The sequence below is a fragment of the Lissotriton vulgaris genome, chromosome 6 (assembly GCF_964263255.1).
Source record: "Lissotriton vulgaris chromosome 6, aLisVul1.2, whole genome shotgun sequence".
NCBI classification, from domain to species: domain Eukaryota; kingdom Metazoa; phylum Chordata; class Amphibia; order Caudata; family Salamandridae; genus Lissotriton; species Lissotriton vulgaris.
The window spans coordinates 1,888,186,515-1,888,205,944 of NC_141694.1; the positions used below are offsets into that span (position 1 = coordinate 1,888,186,515).

The following is a 19,430-nucleotide window of genomic DNA, read 5'->3' on the forward strand; positions in this document are numbered from 1 at the left end:
CTTCACGTATTAGGATTGTGTGGTCACTAGCCAAGGTTGGAGCAACTTCAAAGTAATTTATACACTTAAAGTGGGCTTCGGTCAGTATGAAAAATGAGAACCTGCCATTTAGTACACTGAGACCTGGTTGATTTAGGCTACCTGCTAATGCTTTGCCCTGATTATCAGGCCTTTGGTATTGCTTCCAAATTAGCGGCATGGCCCAAATTTCGTCTTCTAGACCCAGAAGGGTATCGTTTAGCTCTTCCCACATTAAGTTAGAGTTGAAATCTCCCATAATGACCCACATCGCATCTGGATGAGATTGTTTTCATATTCTGAGTGTTGGGAGAAGTGTTGCCAGTGTTGACTCTTTTGTTATGGTTTTTAGTAATCAAACAATAAACTTGAATTTGAATTTGACTCTCTGGTGTCCTTGGCTGGATGGAAATAGATGCACCTTATGATGAGAGAAGAAGTGGGACTTTTGCTTTCAGTATTATCAAAGGGTGCCAAAAGGAAAATATAATCACCCTTACCCGTACTGAGCACTATTGTTTTTACCATTAGATTATTTTCACAAAGATTGACACGCCTCCTGAGGCATGACCCCTGCCTGATATACCATTGCCAGACCTTCATATGCAGGGAAGTCATGCCAGACGGAATAATGGAGGGCCCATGTTTCATGGAGCTCCATATTGTCACATTTCTTCACTTGTACAATGATGTCATTCTTTCAGAGCCTCTTATGTTCCATGAGCTTATTTTCAAGGTGGTCCACACCTTGTATAGTTCTGTGTGCTAGGACTTAGGATTTGATACTTAGTGCTCTTGGTAACTGTCCCTTCTAGAAGAGAGGAGAGGTGCTCCAAATATGATTTAGCCACCTTGATAAGGGACACAGCCTTCTCTCTGTGATGCCAGGAAAGTATGAATACTTGACTTCATATTTGCATTCCTCTGTATAAGGTGGCAAACTCTGCCATTTGGAGCACCTCTCCTCTGCAAGGAATACCTCATTTCTGAACCACAACCTTACGGCACAATTGCATTCTGCCATATAAGCCCTAATGAAGATCCAACAGCTTGTGTTTTTGAGGAACGGAACACGTTGGCTGTTTTTATGAGCGATTATCTGTTGTAAGTGACCCTTTTTGCAGGGTTATCCCCAAACATTTTGCTTCTTCCTCCTTTTTTTTCCTGACCTGCTGTAGTTGGTTTTAGGACTCTGGGCACTTTACCACTGCTGATCAGTGCTAAAGTGCATATGCTCTCTGTGTAAATTGTGTTATGGATTGGTGTTTCCATGATTCGATATTTGATTTACTTGTTACTCCCTAGTAAAGTGCACTGAGTGTGCCAAGGCCTGTAAATCAAATGGTACTAGTTGGCAGTTCGGGCTGGACTGTTCCCATGAGGCACAGGGTCAGACTGATTTGCATATGGCCATGTCTGAAATGGGGTGGCAGCGTGGGCTAAAGAACGCTGATGGATTAAACCCAGATTTGTTGACTTTTGTGTGAGTGTTTGATTGGTTCAGATGCTCCGTCCATCACCACCCCCTTTTGTACCACTAGTGGGCCTGCAGCACTGATTGTATCACCCACATGAGTAGCCTTAAAAAGGAAACTCAGACCTGCCCTTGCAGAGTCTGCGCACAGTTGGTAACTGCCATGTCGACTTGGCCAGTGCACACACTTGATTTTTACATTCTGTGTTTAAAAATACCCCTTTTAGGAAGTAGGTATTTTCTTGCGCAGCCATCCTGTGAGCCTCTGCTGGAATGTCGATTGCTTGTCTGGGTTTTGGACGACAGCTGGCTAGGAGGCAAGGGTGGCTCCTGATAGTCTAGGTAGGTCAGGAAAGGGCTGAATAGACCTGGTCTGCGATGGGGGAAAAGGGAGATTTTCTTTCACCTCAAAGGGCCTTGTCTGCCTCTGACAATGCCGTCTCCACTCCCTGCCAAGAAATCACACCAGAGAAGGCAGAACTGGTTCTGGCTGGGCACAGACACCCTCTGCTGAGAGGATCAAAGGATTTTTGGATACAAATACTGGGGCCCAGACCCATGAACTTTAGAACTCTTTTGGATCAAGAAGGCTGACAAGAAGAAGAATCTCTGAGGAGTAACTACCACTTTGCTGTGTGCTTTGCTGTGTTGTCCTGCAGTCGCTGCTTCTGTCTTGGGCAGTGAAAGGACAGGACTGAACTTTCTGCAATCTGCTTTGTGAGTTTCTCCAAGGGCTTGAGGTAGAGCTTACCCCCTGTTTTAAGAAGTCTCAGGAACAACAAAGACTTCAAGCTCTTCTGCCCGCAGCACTGGGGACTGTCTGTTTTGTGCTGTAACAGAAGAAAAGCAACTCAACGCTGTCTACGATGCCGCTGCTGACTCCATGTTCTGATGGCATCACAGAGGGCACCACCGCAATGCTGCACCGCAACCCTGGTCTCACTGCCGAAGCCTGCTGAGGCCGCCAATGAGCTGCTGCTCGCACCATGACCTGTGGGCACCGCACTCCACACCGCCTCGCTTCACGACGACACCTTGACACTGCAGAGGGCACCACCGCAACGCCGGACTGCGACCCTGGTCTCACCGACGATGCCATCTGATGCCGCCACCGAGCCATTACTCGCAACGCGACCTGTGGGCAATGCACTCCCCATCGCCTCGCTTCACAACGATGCCTTGGTATCCTCGGCGACAACGCTCCACGCCGGAATCAACGCCGCTGCTTGCACCATGGTTCGAGGGCACCACTTGTAAAGTTACACGACACACCACCCTCATCCCACACCGCAAGCGTTGGCCTACCGACACCGGTGTAATCGAATCCAGTTCGTCAGCCAATGACAGCGCTTCAGCAACGACGACACCGCTGCTTGCACCGTGACCTGCTAGCACCATGACAAGCACAGCCTTAATCTCGCACTGCGACCCTGGTCTCACCGATTATGCCATCTGATGCCGCTACTGAGCACCGCACACCATACCGCTGCACTTCGCACAGCAGCACCCGACAGCGGCCAATGCCAGCACTCCTGACTCCAATAGAGAGGAGTTCGACCTGCAACAACTGTGACTTCGAGGACACCGACGACTCCTTCACCACCCTCTGGAACCGACGCATGTGGACGTCGTGTTTTCGGTAGCTCAATGAGAGGTCGCCGACGCTCTACATTTCTAAAAGGTACTGTTTGTGGTTCTTCCCGACACTGTAGCTGGCCCGCGACGCCGCGTCAGCCACAACTGTTTGGATTTGTTTACTCATGATGCTTTAATAGCCCCTGATGGAGCTATCGACATCAAGGAACTGTTTTTAAAGCGTATTTTGATAACCGTGGCTTTTTAAGTACTGTATTGTGGATTTTTATCATTTTTGGTCTTGTCTTAAATATATAAAAATATTGGATATTTTTCTAAACTGGTGTGGTGTGTCCTTCCGTAGTACTTACGCTGTATTATTGTTGGTTATGTGCAAATGCTTTACTGCCTCTAAGATAAGCCTGACTGTTCGTGCCAAGCTACCAAGGGGGTGATCAGGGATTATATTAGGAGTGTAACTCCCTTATCCTGACTAGAGTGGTGGTTTCTGCCTGGCTTTGATACATGCCCTAGCCTGCCAAAAATCCAATTTGTAACATTATCGATGTTGAAGCAAAGGAAGAAATGAAAGAAATCACAATGGACTAAATATGTTTTGTTTGGTGCACCTCATTATGTTCAATTTGCTCTATAAATCTGTAACCAGTGGCACCAAAGGGTTGACAGGTGCTGGAGTACTGTGCACAACCATTTTAAATACGGTAGCAGTGATACAGCGAGGTGCTATCTAATAGGTCGGTCACCTTGCATCGTCTTTGCTTTATGTGTTTAGGTGTATAGCCAAGAATCCCCTTAGGATAGAGACAACCCCATTGCCTGATGTGGGGGAGCAAAAGACCCCATCTTGGTCTCGAGATGGAAACCTATCGAGGGAAGTCAGACCACTGCATGCTGGAGTGTCTGCTTGCAGAAACGTCAGCATCTTGTGTCAGCATGGAAGTCTTTCTCCTCTGCCTGTCCCAGCAAAGATATGGTGCTTTTATTCCCTAAAAAAGGTACCCGCAGGGGTTCTACCTTTATGTGTCATGTCGGCCGAGGATGACGATGGTGATAAACCTTATACACATTTATTATGCGGAAGATGGTAATCTTGTTGTGATTCTGAGAATCCTCATGCATAATAAATTAGTCCAATTTTTAGGGGAAATACCCCACAACATTTATGCAGCACATAACTAGGTAAAAGGTCAATACCAAAACCTGTTAAGCAGTGCAATGGCAGGGAAAATGTAGGTAAAAGGTTAGGAGACCACCCAAGCCTATAATGGGGTACATTGTGATTCATAACAGTGGCTGCCCATTCAAGATACTGGTTTGAGCCTGGTTTGAGTCAGATTGTCCTGAGGGGCCATAAAGCAAAGTTTTTGAAGAGAAGAGTGATAAAATATTCCTACAAGTTTCTTAGATTTCCGGGGTTTGTTCATTACAACTTCACTGTTTACTTTAGTGTGATTTATAATATTAAAAACTCTATCTCCATCCCTCACTACTCCTTGCCCTTCGGCCTCATTGAAGACTTGGCCTAATCTTGTACCTGCTACCCTCCTGGAAATCTTAAGCAACATAAAGTCTGGCTCACCGATGGATCCCTTACCCATTTCGGTTTTACGTCAACTTGAGCCTTCTCAACTAGATGTAATTTGTACCTTGTTAAATGCTTCTCTTGATTTAGCCACGGTCCCTCAGAGCTGGAAGCATGCAATGGTAACCCCACTTCTTAAGAAACCCCCAATGCGGACCCAAATGTTGCTGCCAACTTCCGTCCAATCTCGTTGCTGCCGGCTTTTTCGAAAATTTTGGAACGGCATATTCATCTACATCTGTCTCGCTTTGTTGTCACTAATAATCTCCTTCATCCCTCCCAGTCAGGCTTTCATCAAGACTTCTCCACTGAATCCACTCTATTAGGAGTAACTGAGAATATTCGCCAACTACTCGATCGAGGTGAAACGGCTGCACTGATATTGCTCGATCTCAGTGCAGCCTTCGATACTGTCTCGCACAGTATCCTTCTCAGTAGCCTTGCCTCCTTTGGTATATGTGACAAAGCCCTGCATTGGCTTTCGTCCTTTCTTACTGACCGGACTTTCCAAATTTTCTCCAACACCTCCACTTCCAACACTTATCTTTCTCCTCATGGTGTTCCCCAGGGTTCTATCCTAAGTCCTCTTCTTTTCAATCTTTATGTTGTCCCTTTAGCACATGTTGCTTATCACTTGGGCTTAATCTTTTTACTTACGCTGATGATTCACAGATTGTGTTCTCCCTATCCCAAGTTGACCCTTCATCACCTTCTTCTCTACAATCTGGTCTTAGGGACATCTCCCGCTGGATGAGCTGTAATTTTCTTAAGCTCAACAGCGATAAGACGGAGGTGCTTGTCTTCGGTAACAAGCCTGACCTATGGAGTTCAAGACATTGGCCATCAACCATGGGAGACTTACCCATTCCATCGGAACGAGCGAGAAATCTCGGGGTCATTATCGATAGGGAGCTATCGATGAAGGATCAGGCTAACAAGGTTGCAGCCACCTGCTTTACTATTCTTAGGTGGCTGCGTAAAATCTTTTGGATCCTGCCTTCTGACACCCAGAGATCTGTTGTGACGGCGCTGGTGACCTCCAGATTGGACTACAGTAATGTGCTCTATCTGGGGGCAACCAGGGCGGTCATGCGCCGTCTCCAACTAGTCCAGAATGTCGCTGCTCGGCTTCTGTGTGGATGTCGGAAATATGATCCAATTTCCGAACGCATCAAACAACTCCATTAGCTCAACCTTGATAAACGAGTTAAATTTAAAACACTATGCTTTATGCATAAGATAAAGATTGAAGCTGCCCCCACCTATCTCCAATCTCTCGTTAAACCCTATGTTCCCACACGCTCCCTCCGTTCTTCCTCCCAACATTTTTTCTGTGTGCCTAAGTTTAGGCTCACCAGAGTGGGCGGTCGTTCCTTTTCTGTACTGGGACCCAGACTTTGGAATTCTCTTCCTTTAGACCTACGAGTGGAGCACTGCCATCTTCGCTTCCGCAAGGCCGTTAAGACCTGGCTTTTTGCTCAATAATTTCCCTTCGGAAAGCTGCAAAGCCTTTAAGTCCTGGCTTTTGCGCTTTAACTCCCTCTGGACTACTATGCTAAAATGTCAATCAGCGCCGGGAAACCCGCACGGGTAGCTGTTCGCGCTCTACAAGTCTAATAATAAATAAATAAATAATAAATAAATAAAATATGTAGTGCAAATAAGAACAACAATCTACTAACCTGGGGCATTCATATTTTAATGCTTATTTAAAGTTCCAACATATGTTTAATCAATTACATAACGACAAGCAAGGTGTTTTCTATTTCCTCTGAAACAGTAACACGGTGTACAAGACAAGGATACAGATGGAAGACAGACAGGTGGATCAGCTGGTATTTTCAAAAGTAAAACAGTCCTTGTGTCTGGCTCATCAAATACTCTTATCAGACACTAATGATGTGCTTCGGTCTCTGTATGATCCCTAAAGAGTGCCCCACCGCTAAGCAAGCTAGAAGGTATTGTCAGAGATGGGCTATGCAAATCTATCTTCAGAAGACCAGGGGAAGATCTTATCCAGGCACACGAGTCTGTCTGCCACACGTGACCTGAAATGTACAGGGGGTTACCCAATAATGTGTGCTCACTCAAGGCTGTCTAATGTTCTGTGTCAAGGGGGTTTGATCAGCAAGATGCAGAGGAGTCAGCGAAGCACATCCTTCCCTCATCGAAGAGTCCTTCTTGTAGTGGACTCTGGAAAGGATTCTTGATGCGAGATCTGTCCGGTGCCTCCAGTGACAAGCACGAACGGAGCATGAGCTAGTCATGGATAAAGGGTGGTGCACGAGTGGATTCACCTAAGGAGCAAATGAAGAATAAAATCAATACAATTATGAATCTGTAAAGATATAAACAATCAAGCTAACCACCCTCCATTGTAACAACTATCCTCATCTACTTTCTACTTACTGTTCGCTCCTACAATGTATATGCACTGGAGTTTATAAACAATATTTATTTTTATTTATTATTATTTTAAATAATTTAATTTAACATTATTTCCTATGGGGTTTTATTTTGAGTTCCTACTTGCATTGGTTTCTGTGAGGAGGAGGATGCAGTACCTGCAGTAGGCCATATCTGGTGTTTGACTTGTTACAGTTTCTTTTTGCAGTGGTATCATACACCCATATATTTGGCTCCACTTCCTCTTTCAGGAGGTTGAAATGTGTAAGTCTCAAAATCACTCATGTGTGCAAGGTTAACCTTGTGAATAGTGCCCATTGCGAGGTCATAAGCTTTGCATTTTGTGTATGGATTGTGTTCGGGCACAGCGGGGGTTTGTCGGCCTGCGCCCCACCACTGCGGACTGCACTGCTCACTGAACACAGCGTTTGGCTACAGAGCTCGGCTCTGGCCAAGCCATTTTAGGTTTGTTTTTATTAGGGTTTGTGAATCTCAGTGTTGGGTTTGCAAACCCATGGCCAGCTTCAGAGCCAGGAACCGTGACTCCAGGGCAAGTTTCAGGAGCCTACGCTGAACCCTCCATTGTGGTCTTGGACATGATTCCGGGTCCACAAATCCTGCAAAGATGCTCTTTAGATGTTCTTGCTGCTGCCTGTTAATGTATTTATATTCATGAAAAAACACACAGTTAAAGGAAAAAGCCCCAAATGTGCCAGTTATTGTTTGCAACACACTATCCATGCCAAAATTCATTTAAAAACAATTTTTATTAGGTTGATAACACAAAAAGACATTGCATTAGTAAGTGACATATCAGTCATAATCGTCTGCATTCCACAAGGTAGGCACTAGTTAAGCCAAATTTCCATAGGAAAGACCATTGTCTCATTTGTATATAGTTCTTTGCAGCAGTGTCATTGTAATCCATGCTTGGATGCTGAAGAAAAGTCCCTCAACAACTACCCCCTCCCTAGCCCCAACCAGCCTCAGTCCCCCCAACCATTCCCCCCTCTCCTCCCTCCCGCAACTCACTCCACCCTCCCCCCCAGGCGTGTTGTAGTGTCTTCACCGGAATGTAAATTTGCCTATAACCCTGAGCGTGCCTAGCAATGGGACCAATGGATACAATGTGGTATTAAGCATCTCACTTACGGGAAGGGGTAGCAGTTTGCCATCCGGTCAAGATGAGGCTCCAGTAAGCACTTAGATATACTATAGTGGGCGCACCTCGAGTCTATTTGCTGGGGCCTCACCATCCCCATCCTCAGAGGGCGTAAGTTCCATGAACAGTCTTCCCCAGGCTCTCGCCCTCTCTAACGCCTGTTCACTACCCGTTCTGTGTGCAATTTGTAGCCGGACAGCACCCTTGCAGTCTGCCCACTTACGAAATTCAACTCTCCATTTATCTAAACTGGGGCCCTTTTTTGCTTTCCACTGGGAGGTTATGGTTCTCTTGGCTAGTAGGAAACCCAGTGTAGCCAGGAGACCCCGCTCATGGAAAGAAAAGCTCCTTCAACAGAATGGTGAGTCGCAGACACGTCAACTCCCCCCTCTTTCCAACCAACCCAGAATGACTGGAACTCAGACACAGAGCCGCGAGGTGGACGCCAAAGAGAAGACGACGAGGACGGCTCCTTTAAGTCGGAGTGGTCCGAGCCGGGAGCCTCGCCCTGGGATGACGTTGCGACCTGCCGGTTGGAGAAAAAGAAGGAAGTCCAAGACTTGGCGTGTGACGACACCGAGGAGGAAGTTCGTGAGTGCCGAGACCGTGAACCAAGAGAAGGAGGACGCGAAGCCGAGTGGAGAAGCAGAGAAGCCGAAGAAGAGGATACGCCTGGAGGCCAAGGTTTCCACGAGTCGCCCAGCCACACTCACGGAGGAGTGCGGCTCTCCCAGGTACAACAGAGGTTGTCGAGCTGGGTCGGGAGGCGGGGCGGGTCCGCGAAGAGTTAGTGCCGGTATTCTTTTCTTCCGAAGCACTCTCCCTGTGACTCCCAGCATCTTCTGTTTCCCCTCCTCCCTTCTTATTGCACCTCCCTCATGTTAGTGCACTCGAGATCAGTCGATTCGTAAATACCTTCACGAGAGCACCGGTGACTCCCTCACCCCCTGGGTTCCCTGGCAATCTAGTATACAGACGGCTACCTGATTGTACCCCTCTGTCTTTTGTCTCTCCCGCATATATTCTGGAGGGAAAATCCTGCCCATCAAGACCTGAAGCTCCAGCCATCCTACATTGGTCGAGTAGCCCACCAGGAGTTGCCCTCAGAAGCGGGTCCCGAACATCGAGGCCACAACGGATCCCACTGCTCATACTCGGGAAAGGCTATCTAAGAAAAAGAAGTCCTTTGTAAAAATAGAACCTTACCTACCTAGATCCAGTCTCAGGTCCCTTTCTCCGACCCCGCCACAACTGGTGTCAGAAGTGGGATCTCCCCCTTCCAGCTAATTCAACAACTTATCAAGGGACAGGAAAAGCTGGAGTGGGCCATCGAGTGCCAAATTACTTCGGCGCAGGCGGACCGAGAAGTGTTTAAAAGGGCTATGACTGTTCAGCTAGAAGGCCTACAGAAAGCAATTAAAGAACCAGGAGCCACTGGGGTTACAGAGAGACGACCCCCTATGCCTCACCCGTCTGGTGTAGCGCTACAAAAATACATAACGGGAGAAGACCCCGGTGATTTTCTTACCAACTTTGAAAGGGCTGCAAGAGCGTGCGGGTGGCCCGAAGAGAAGTGGCTCTTTTTTTAGAACCCTTATTGACAGGGCCTGCCCAGGAGGCCTACCAAGTAGCTAACCCGACCGGGGACACTCCTTACAAGGATATCAAAATCCTGATCCTAGACCACCTTGGGCTAGATGAAGAAGCCTACAGGATGAGATTCCGGCGAGAAAAGGGAGTCCACGGTGAAAACCCCAAAGACATTGTTCTTTAGACTAAAAGCAGCTGCAGACAAATGGCTGCGTCCAGAAAGCCGAAGTAAGGAAGAAATAATGGACAGTATTTACCTCGAACAGTTTATGGAAGCCCTGCATTACGGTACGCAAAGATGGTTACGACAGCACTTAGGGCTCACCCCCGCCCAAGCTATAGAGATGGCTGTGAACTACTCAAGGGCTCAACCCCGAGCTTTGCCATGGGAGGTGGAAAAAACCAATCCTACACAAAAAACTGAAAAGATACCTAAACCGGAGTTGGAAGCAGCAAGACAACGTCCTTTCAAAATAGATGTCCCTCCTCTGAAAGTGCCCCAATGCTATGAGTGCGGTGAATGGGGCCATACCGCTCGCCTCTGCCCCAGAAGAAAACTCCCAGAGGAACCTATGGAGGTCGGTTACGTTCCTCGAGCCGTGATGTACACCATCGAGATGGGGACTTCCTTTTACGTATGTGTCACAGTGAATGAAAAAACCATAAAGGCCTTGCTAGATTCAGGTTGCAGGCAATCAGTTATACAGAATTCACTAGTCCTTTCAGGTCAGATCCTTCCCGGGCAAGTAGTACATATAAGATGCGTCCATGGGGATGTAGAACCCTACCCAGTAGCGCTCGTAACTCTGTATCCCATGGGTAGGCCCCCCCTGCCAAGTAAAGGTAGGAGTTATCGAGTCACTCCCAGAAGACCTGATTATCGGGGTAGATAATCCCAACTTTATGACCATGTTTAAAAAAGAAATGAGGGAAGCCCCAAAAGGAAAGGAAAGCCTAGCCCCAGCCCTGCTGGCGTTTGACTCATGGGTTTTGGATAGAAACTTCAAATTTGCCCAAGCCAATGATGCATCCCTGTTTAATGCCTGGGAAATGGTTCATGTTGGTCAGTCCAGTCCTACTGTATCCTTCCCAAGATTCATCATCGAAAATGAGTTACTATATAGGGAGAGCAAAGCCCACGAACCAAAGCAGTTGTTGGTACCCAAACAGTTTAGAGAACAAGTTCTCTATTACGCCCACACGCATATAACGGTCGGACATTCAGGCTCAGAAAATACCCTACAGAACATTCTGAAAAATTTCTACTGGCCTGGTATTTATAAAGAGGCCTCTGAGTTTTGTAAAACATGTGAGGTGTGTCAAAAACAAAACTTAAGCAAACCCCAGCAGTACCCCTACAGCCCCTTCCTATCATAGGGACTCCGTTTGAAAGGGTGGGAATGGACCTGATTGGGCCACTTCCTAGAACAGCTAAAGACAACATATATGCACTGGTGATAGTTGACTATACCACGTGGTTTCCTGAAGCTTTCGCCACCAAGAACATAGCGTAAAAATTCATAGAGTTGTTTTTCCGGGTGGGGTTCCCGAAAGAAATACTAACAGACCAGGGAACCCCATTTGTTTCTCGTCTCATGCAAGAAGTATGTAAAATCCTAAACATCCAACAAATTAGGACCTCGGCCTACCATCCCCAGACAGATGGTCTGGTCGAAAGTTATAACCACTCCTTAAAAACCACCCTGCACAAGATGCTGACTTTAGAAAATAAGGAATGGGATTTTCTATTGCCTTTGGCCTTGTATATACTCAGAGCGCAAACCCAAAGCAGTACGGGGTATTCTACTTTCGAGCTTTTATACGGGAGACAGCCAAGAACCTTGTTAGAGATAACAAGGGAGGCCTGTGAAAGTGAGGATAGTGCGGAACAGAGGTCAATACTGGAATACACACAAATGTTAAGAAGCAAGTTGGGAAAGTTGAGAGACTTGGCGTACTCCAACTTAGAGAAAAGTCAACAAAAACAAGCCGAATATTACAACAGTGGAAAGAAGTGGAGACGTATGAAAAAGGGAGACTGGGCATTGGTTCTGTTGCTCTCCTCTGGTAAGAAGTTTCACAAAGAGTGGATGGGACCCTAGCAGGTCATAGAAACCTTGGGCAACACCACCTATAGAATAAAAATATTGCCATCAAGAACCCAATGTTTTCACATCAACCTTCTTAAAAAGTGGTTGGGTCCCCTCCCAAAACCAGCCCAGTTTGGTTTGCCAATGACGGGAGTAACCTCTACCCTAAATCAATTACCCGTGAACTTGAGTTAACACCTGAAATGAAAGGAGAACTCCAGACGGCCCTTCAAGCTTTCGCCCCTATGTTCTCAGACCAACCAGGCCGTACCAACCTCATAGAGCATCGGATTGAAACAAAGGAAGGCGCACAAGTCAAATTAGGACCCTACCGAATACACGCGGCCAGGAGACAAGACGTTAGATAAGAGGTACAGGATTTGTTAAAATTGGGAGTGATACGCCCATCCCGAAGTAGTTGGTCATCCCCTATTGTCATGATTCCAAAGCCCAATGGTTATTCCAGGTTCTGCATGGGCTTCCGGGCCTTGAATGCCATATCCTCCTGTGATGCATACCCTATACCCCGGGTGGATGAATTGATCGAGAAAATCGGAGAGGCCAGATATATAACAGCGCTAGACCTAACAAAAGGATACTGGCAGGTGCCTCGCCGTGAAGAAGACAAGTGTAAAAAAGCCTTTCCCACTGATGATGGACTCTATGAGTTTAATGTACTGCCGTTTGGGTTCCATGGAGCCCCAGCAACCTTCCAGAGGTTGATGAATGAGATCCTACGTCCGTATGCGAAGTATTGTTCCGTATACCTAGACGACATTATGATTTTCAGTGCCTCCTGGCCCGAACATATTGAACACCTCCAAAACATTCTGACAGCTCTGAAAACAGCAGGTCTGCATGTCAATGCAAAGAAATCAAGGGCCGCGTTCTCTAGAGTGAAATACCTCGGATACATGCTAGGGGACATTGCGCCTCAAGAAGAGAAGGTTAAGACAATAGTAAACACCCCTTTTCCCTCCTCAAAAAGGAGTTAAGAGCTTTTTTAGGGATGATCGGATATTACAGAAGGTTTTTACCTAACTTTGCAGAGACAGCTTACCCCTTAACTGATCTCCTTTAAAAAACCACCAGTAAGGCACAGATACAACACCTCTCGGAGTCCAACAGACGGGCATTCACCCAACTAAAAAAGGCCATTACTACAAGTGCAGTACTGATATCCCCGAATTTTGATGAACCCTTTTTCTTAGCCACAGATGCCTCAGATACCGGCTTGGGAGCTGTGCTTTCTCAGATAGGTACAGACAGATTAGAACACCCAATACTCTATATAAGTCGAAAGCTGCACCCTCGCGAAACCAAATACCCAACCATAGAAAGGGAATGTCTAGCGATACGTTGGGCTGTGGACACGTTAAAGTATTATTTGGAAAGGAAACCTTTTGTCCTGTATACAGATCATGCTCCACTACAGTGGATGTACAGGAACAAATCCCGGAACCCTAGAATTCTTAGGTGGTTTTTATTCTTACAACCCAATTCCCTGATCATTAAGCATAAGAAAGGAAAAGAAAATGGTAACGCAGACTTTCTGTCCCGCTCTTCTTTTCTCTTCGATCGGGAGAAACCAGGGGGGGAGGTATGTAGCTGGGAGACCCCGCTCATGGAAAGAAAAGCTCCTTCAACGGGATGGTGGGTCGCTGACACGTCAACTCTCCCCTCTTTCCAACTAACCCAGAATGACTGGAACTCAGACACGGAGCCGCGAGGTGGACGCCAAAGAGAAGATTACGAGGACGTCTCTTTTAAGTGGGAGTGGTCTGAGCTGGGAGCCTTGCCCTGGGATGACGTTGCGACCTGCCGGTTGGAGAAAAAGGAGGAAACCCAAGACTCGGAGTGTGACGACACCGAGGAGGAAGTTTGTGAGTGCCAAGACCGTGAACCAAGAGAAGGAGGACGTGAAGCCGAGCGGTAAAGCAGAGAAGCCGAAGAAGAGGATACGCCTGGAGGCAAACGTTTCCATGAGCTGCCCAGCCACACTCACAGAGGAGTGTGGCTCTCCCAGGTAAGATGCATGTTGTCGAGCTGGGTAGGGAGGCAGGGCGGGTCCACGAAGAGTTAGTGCCGGTATTTTTTTCTTCCGAAGCACTCTCCCCGTGACTCCCCGCATCTTTTGTTCCCCAATCCCTTCCTATTGCACCTCCATCACGTTAGTGCACTCGAGATCAGTCGATTTGTAAATACCTTCACGAGAACACCGGTGACTCCCTCACCCCCTGCGTTTCCTGGCAATCTAGTATACAGACGGCTACCTGATTGTACCCCTCTGTGTTTTGTCTCTCCCGCATATATTCCGGAGGGAAAATCCTGCCCATCAAGACCTGAAGCTCCTGCCATCGTACATTGGTCGAGTAGCCCACCAGGAGTTGCCCTCAGAAGCAGGTATCAGTGTGGACATGTGAGGAAGCAGCCGAGTTGCCAGTATCTTCTCAGGATTTCATAATCCAAGTTGAGCATGGATAGCGGGTGGTAAGCCATTCTATCCCAAGGTTGTTTGCCCAGCTTTAATAAAGGAATAATGATCGCCTCCCTGGTGGAGTCAGGCAACCTACCTAACTTCTTGGCTTCATTATATAGGCACGCCAGGCTAGGGGCAAGGAGGTCGATGTAAGTGAGATAGAATTCTACTGGGAAGCCATTCGAACCTGGAGTTTTATTACGGGCCATACTTTTGATGGCTACCCGCACTTCTCGCACCTCAATGTTCCGCCCCAACAGTTTTGCATCTTCGTCCCCCAGTTGTGGCAAGTTCAGTCCCCCCGTAAAGCTCTGCAAATCTTCCTCAGACGGGAGCACACGGCTACGATATAGCTCTGTGTAGTAGTCAAAAAACAGCTCATTTATCCCTTGTTGATCAAAACGGGCCACTCCCATCTGGTCCCTCAACTCCAGTATGACTAAGCCGTGACGAGCCGGATTAGCCAACCAGGCCAAAAGGGCCCCTGATTCATCTCGCTCTGAGTGCGCCCGTGTGATATAGGCTTTATAATCAAAACACCGCAGACGTTCTACATTCGCTGCCACTGCTTCTTTTGCTTCTAATAATTCATCCTGCTTAACCGTATTTTCAGGGCACTCCTTCTCAAGGGTACGCAAGCTGTCATCATCCCTTTGAATGTCTTGTAGGAGGCCATTCCGAGTCCCAGCCACCGCCGAAATACATCTCCCACGCAGGACCGTTTTATAGGCGTCCCATTCAACAGTCACATCCCCCTCATTAAACTGAAAATATTCTTCAATGGCCGTGGCTATAGTGGTACGGAAGACTTGATCTTCAAGCGCGTCCGGAAGCAATCTCCAAGCAGGGATTCTGGGGCACAGCTGCGACCATGCCAACGGATGTATGTCGTTACAACGCATACTTTTACAACGCATACCTTTACAACGCATGTTTTACACAGCAACATCCATTACAACGCATTCCATTACAACGCATGCCATTGCAACAAATTCTTTGAAACTACCTTTATAACACATTCCACTACAACGGATACTACATTTACAACGCATACCATTACAACGCATACCATTACATTGCATGTATGGTAAGTATTGGATAGTGTAGGGGTAAAAATTACTATTCTAACTCCAGGGGGTGCAACAGTAGGGTAAGTGTTGGATAGTGTAGGGGTAAAATGTACTATTCTAACTCCAGGGGGTGCAACAGTAGGGTAAGTATTGGATAGTGTAGGGGTAAAAATTACTAATCTAACTCCAGGGGGTGCAACAGTAGGGTAAGTGTTGGATAGTATAGGTATGCGTTGTAATGGTGTGCGTTGTAATGACTGTGTTGTAATGACATGTGTTGTAGTGGTATGCGTTGTAGTGACATGCGTTGTAATGGTTGCGTTGTAATGGCATGCGTTGTAATGGATTTTGCGTTGTAAAAGTTTCTTTGTAAAGGTAGTGCGTTGTAAAAGTTGTGTTGTAAGTGTTGTTTCCCCATCTCAACTGGGCTAGCAACGGATTATGGTCAGAGATAGTTCTAGTGAGATACTCGCTACTGCAAATACCTCCGTGCACATCTGGGGAGCAAAGGAATGCGTCTAGATGGACGTGTAATTCGTGCAGGGCAGAAAAAAGGAGTAATCCTTAACCAATGGATCTTGGGCCCGCCAAGTGTTTACTAAACCCCAAGTCTGCTGCCAGGTAGAACGCGCCATAGCGAGTTTATGTGCGGGTGCATTCGGGAGGGGGGGTGTGAGCGATCTAGGTCAATATCTGTGATACAATTAAAATCGCCCCCAAGTAACAGCGACCCTGCAAGGACTGTCGCTAGCTTGTGTGATAGAAGAGAGAAAAAGGTGGGTTGGTCCACATTAGGTGCATACAGACATCCCAGTGTTAAGTCTCTACCATCTAGTTAACCCTGGATCACCACATATCTGCCCTCTGGGTCAATCAATTGTGTTGTGCATTGGAAGGGAACCCCAGCTCTAACCCAAATTAATACCCCCCTCGCCTACGAATTAGGAATGAGTGTATCTTGTGTCACCGATTCATAGCATGCATACCCCGTACGTTCCATGTGAGACATGTGTAGCCTAATGCGGGTCCCATTGCTGACAAAGACATAGACAATGTTCCATTACTTCCACCTCCATGACATGCCCGGGTCCCCGAACCAAACCCCATAATCAAAACATTCCCAACTCCCTCTCCCCAGGACAGGCCCCCAACGAGGCAACCCCATACAAACAAAGAAAATGCGCTTACAAAATCTACACAGTTAAGGCTGCTTGGAACGTCAACCCAATGATTCCAGATATCCTCTCAACCCCCTCCAACCTCCCATAGTTCAATATCTCTATCCAGGCCCCCCCATGGCGTGCTCAGGCAGTCCGCCCCCATACAGGTAAAAGGTCCGAAGGCCCAGTAAGCAGCGCAGATACATCGTGAATTCAGTCACACTGTTAATGCTGCTCTTTCAGCCAAATACCCCATCCTCTGTTTACGGGGTAACCTCTGGCAGATCGGCTTCCGAGAGTCCATGGCCGCTGCTTGAACTGGGGCTTTCTTCTCCACTCTTCGTGCGTTCCGAATTGTTACTGGCTGGACTAAGATCTCCGTGGCTGATGGCCGCCACCGCCAATACTGCCTTGTCCCGCTCCTGGTGCCAGTTCATGGGAGAGACTTGCCGTTGCGTCGGTAGTGTAGCAGGGGAGCGATTGCGAGGCAAGGCCGCAGGTGGTGAACGCGCGCCACGCTCCCCCGGGTTTCCAGCCAGTCCCAGGCGGCCGGCGGTGTGAGGAAAAAGTGCATACCTCTGTCAGCAGACACTCGTATCCGGGCCGGGAACAGCATTGCGTAAGGTAGATTTAGTTGTCGCAATTTCCGCTTCACTGTTAAGAAAGAGGCTCTTGGGCCCTGCACTTCTCTGCTGTAGTCCGGGAAGATCATTACTTTGCTGTTCCCAATTCGCAAATTCTGTAGTTCCCTGGCCCTCTGCAGAACATAGTCCCAGTCACGGTAATGTAGAAGTCTCACCACCATCGGGCGCGGTGGGGCCCCAGGCTTTGGTGGGCGAGCCGGAACTCTGTGCGCGCGCTCCAGCACGTAAAATGGAGAGAGGCCCTCCCACGCCACCTACGCTTTTATCCATGTCTCCAAAAATTGAACAGCATCGGATCCCTCCTCACGCTCCGGGTCTCCCATTATGCGGAGATTATTGCATCTGGAGCGCCCTTCGCTGTCTTCCGCTCTCACCTCCAATACGTGGACCTTCTGCACCACCTTGTTCAGCATCTACCGTAAGGCAGCGACCGTGTCCGGAATGTCCTTCATGGTTGTCTCGTTAGACGCCACTCGCTCCTTGAGTTTCCGGTGGTCATCCTTTAGCAGGGAAAGGACCGAGCCGATGGAATCCATTCTCTTCTCCAGAGCCTCCCTCGAGGCCATGATGGCCTGCATGATGTCACCCAAGGAGGGGTCCCGCGGCTGTGTGGATACCCTACCTCAAGATGCAGATTCCCTGTCTTCCATGTTGTGACCCGGGTCCTCGAACTGCAGTACCTCAAAACCCTTCTTCCTGGACACTCTTCCCATTCTTAGGATCACCAGCAGTAGTAGTTGCCCAGTCCCACAGAGTCTATGCACTCACTTCTCCTGAGGTGGTCCATGCCAAAATTCATATTAGTGAATGGAGCCTTTATTGCCCACCCATGTATCTTTACGTCTCTTTGACAGATCTGCTCAGAATTTGATTTAACAGGAAGCTCAACATTTTGTGTGAATTCCTCAAACTCTGACAAATGTATACTTTTAATACTTTTCAGATCCCTTAAACATGGTAAGTCGTTGCCACAGTTTGTGTCAATCTAAGAAGTAGTGCAAACATGATTAGTAAATATAAACATATTTAACCCTCCCCCCACCCTTCCTTTCACTCTCCATCCATTGGATATGCACATAGCTTGAGATAACCTGAACTACTGGCCCTGGTGCACCTTGCTAACTGCTTAATACTTATAATGCAGATTCATCAAACAGAACCAAAGTTATAAGCAAATCCGAATTCTATTGACGTCCTCTTTAACTCCGCCCCTGTCTTTGAGGAGGTGACTCAGTACATGATATACCGATAGAACCCACAGCCCTCCAAGCCTTTGCCAAGTGTTGTCAAGAGTTGTCACACGGCACTGGTTTAATTAGCACTTTTGTGCCCCCTTTTTACCTGCTCACAGTGAAGTTGCACAAAGTTGAATATACAGGGTACTCTCCACATACCATGTGTCTGTCAGATTTTATGCATCAACAAAGAAACCAAGAGGCGGACAGACAACTGCCCCCGCCTCCCCAGCTGGATCGACACACAACCTGAGATTCCTGCAGCTACAAGGAAATGTAAGCTGTCTCCCTTCCCTCCAGCCTCCCCTCCCCTCTCCTGGATGGATTGACACAAAACCTGACAAAGCAGCAGAACACCGACTCCCTCGAGCATCTGCACACATCTGTGCTCCCATGTCACACAGGGTCAGTGTTATTATAACATCAGCACTTGCCTCTCCCCTTTTCTACCAGCCTTTCCCCTCTGGTGGATGTGCCTGAAGTTGAAAATACAAAGAGGGCTCTCCAAGGATGAAGTGTCTGCCATATGTTGTCGCAGGGTTTCCGTTCTCTCACAGAACTGTGCACAGAGATCTAGAACCTGGGTGAGTTAGGGTGACCCACAACTCACCTTTGTTTCAGAAATCCCCTTACCAAGCTAGCTACAGTGTCTCATCGGTAGTAATAACTTACCAATGACTTAGACAATCCAGAACATGAACTTAGAATACCTCAGGTATCGTGGAACACATGAACACTCTTTCGTTATATTATCATTCCAAACCGAAACTGGGAGGCAAAGAATACACGTGCAAGTTTGAAATGTTTATTTTTCAATGCAGCATTCTCAAACGCAGTATCTTGTATAATATCAATATACATATTATAAAAATCAGAGTCAGCAGCATAGTCACTAATCCATAGTAAGCAAAAGGTGATAGCATT

The 19,430-nt window shown here is 47.4% G+C and overlaps 1 long non-coding RNA gene across 1 annotated transcript in view; it reads right to left on the bottom strand.

The window, feature by feature from the left end:
• Positions 1–6,348: 6,348 nt before the first annotated feature.
• LOC147709782 (uncharacterized) overlaps positions 6,349–19,430 on the bottom strand; it is a 37,592-nt gene continuing 24,510 nt past the window's right edge. The window contains exon 3 of the long non-coding RNA XR_015296571.1: positions 6,349–6,967. This is a non-coding gene — a long non-coding RNA (uncharacterized LOC147709782). The remainder of the gene's footprint in view (positions 6,968–19,430) is intronic.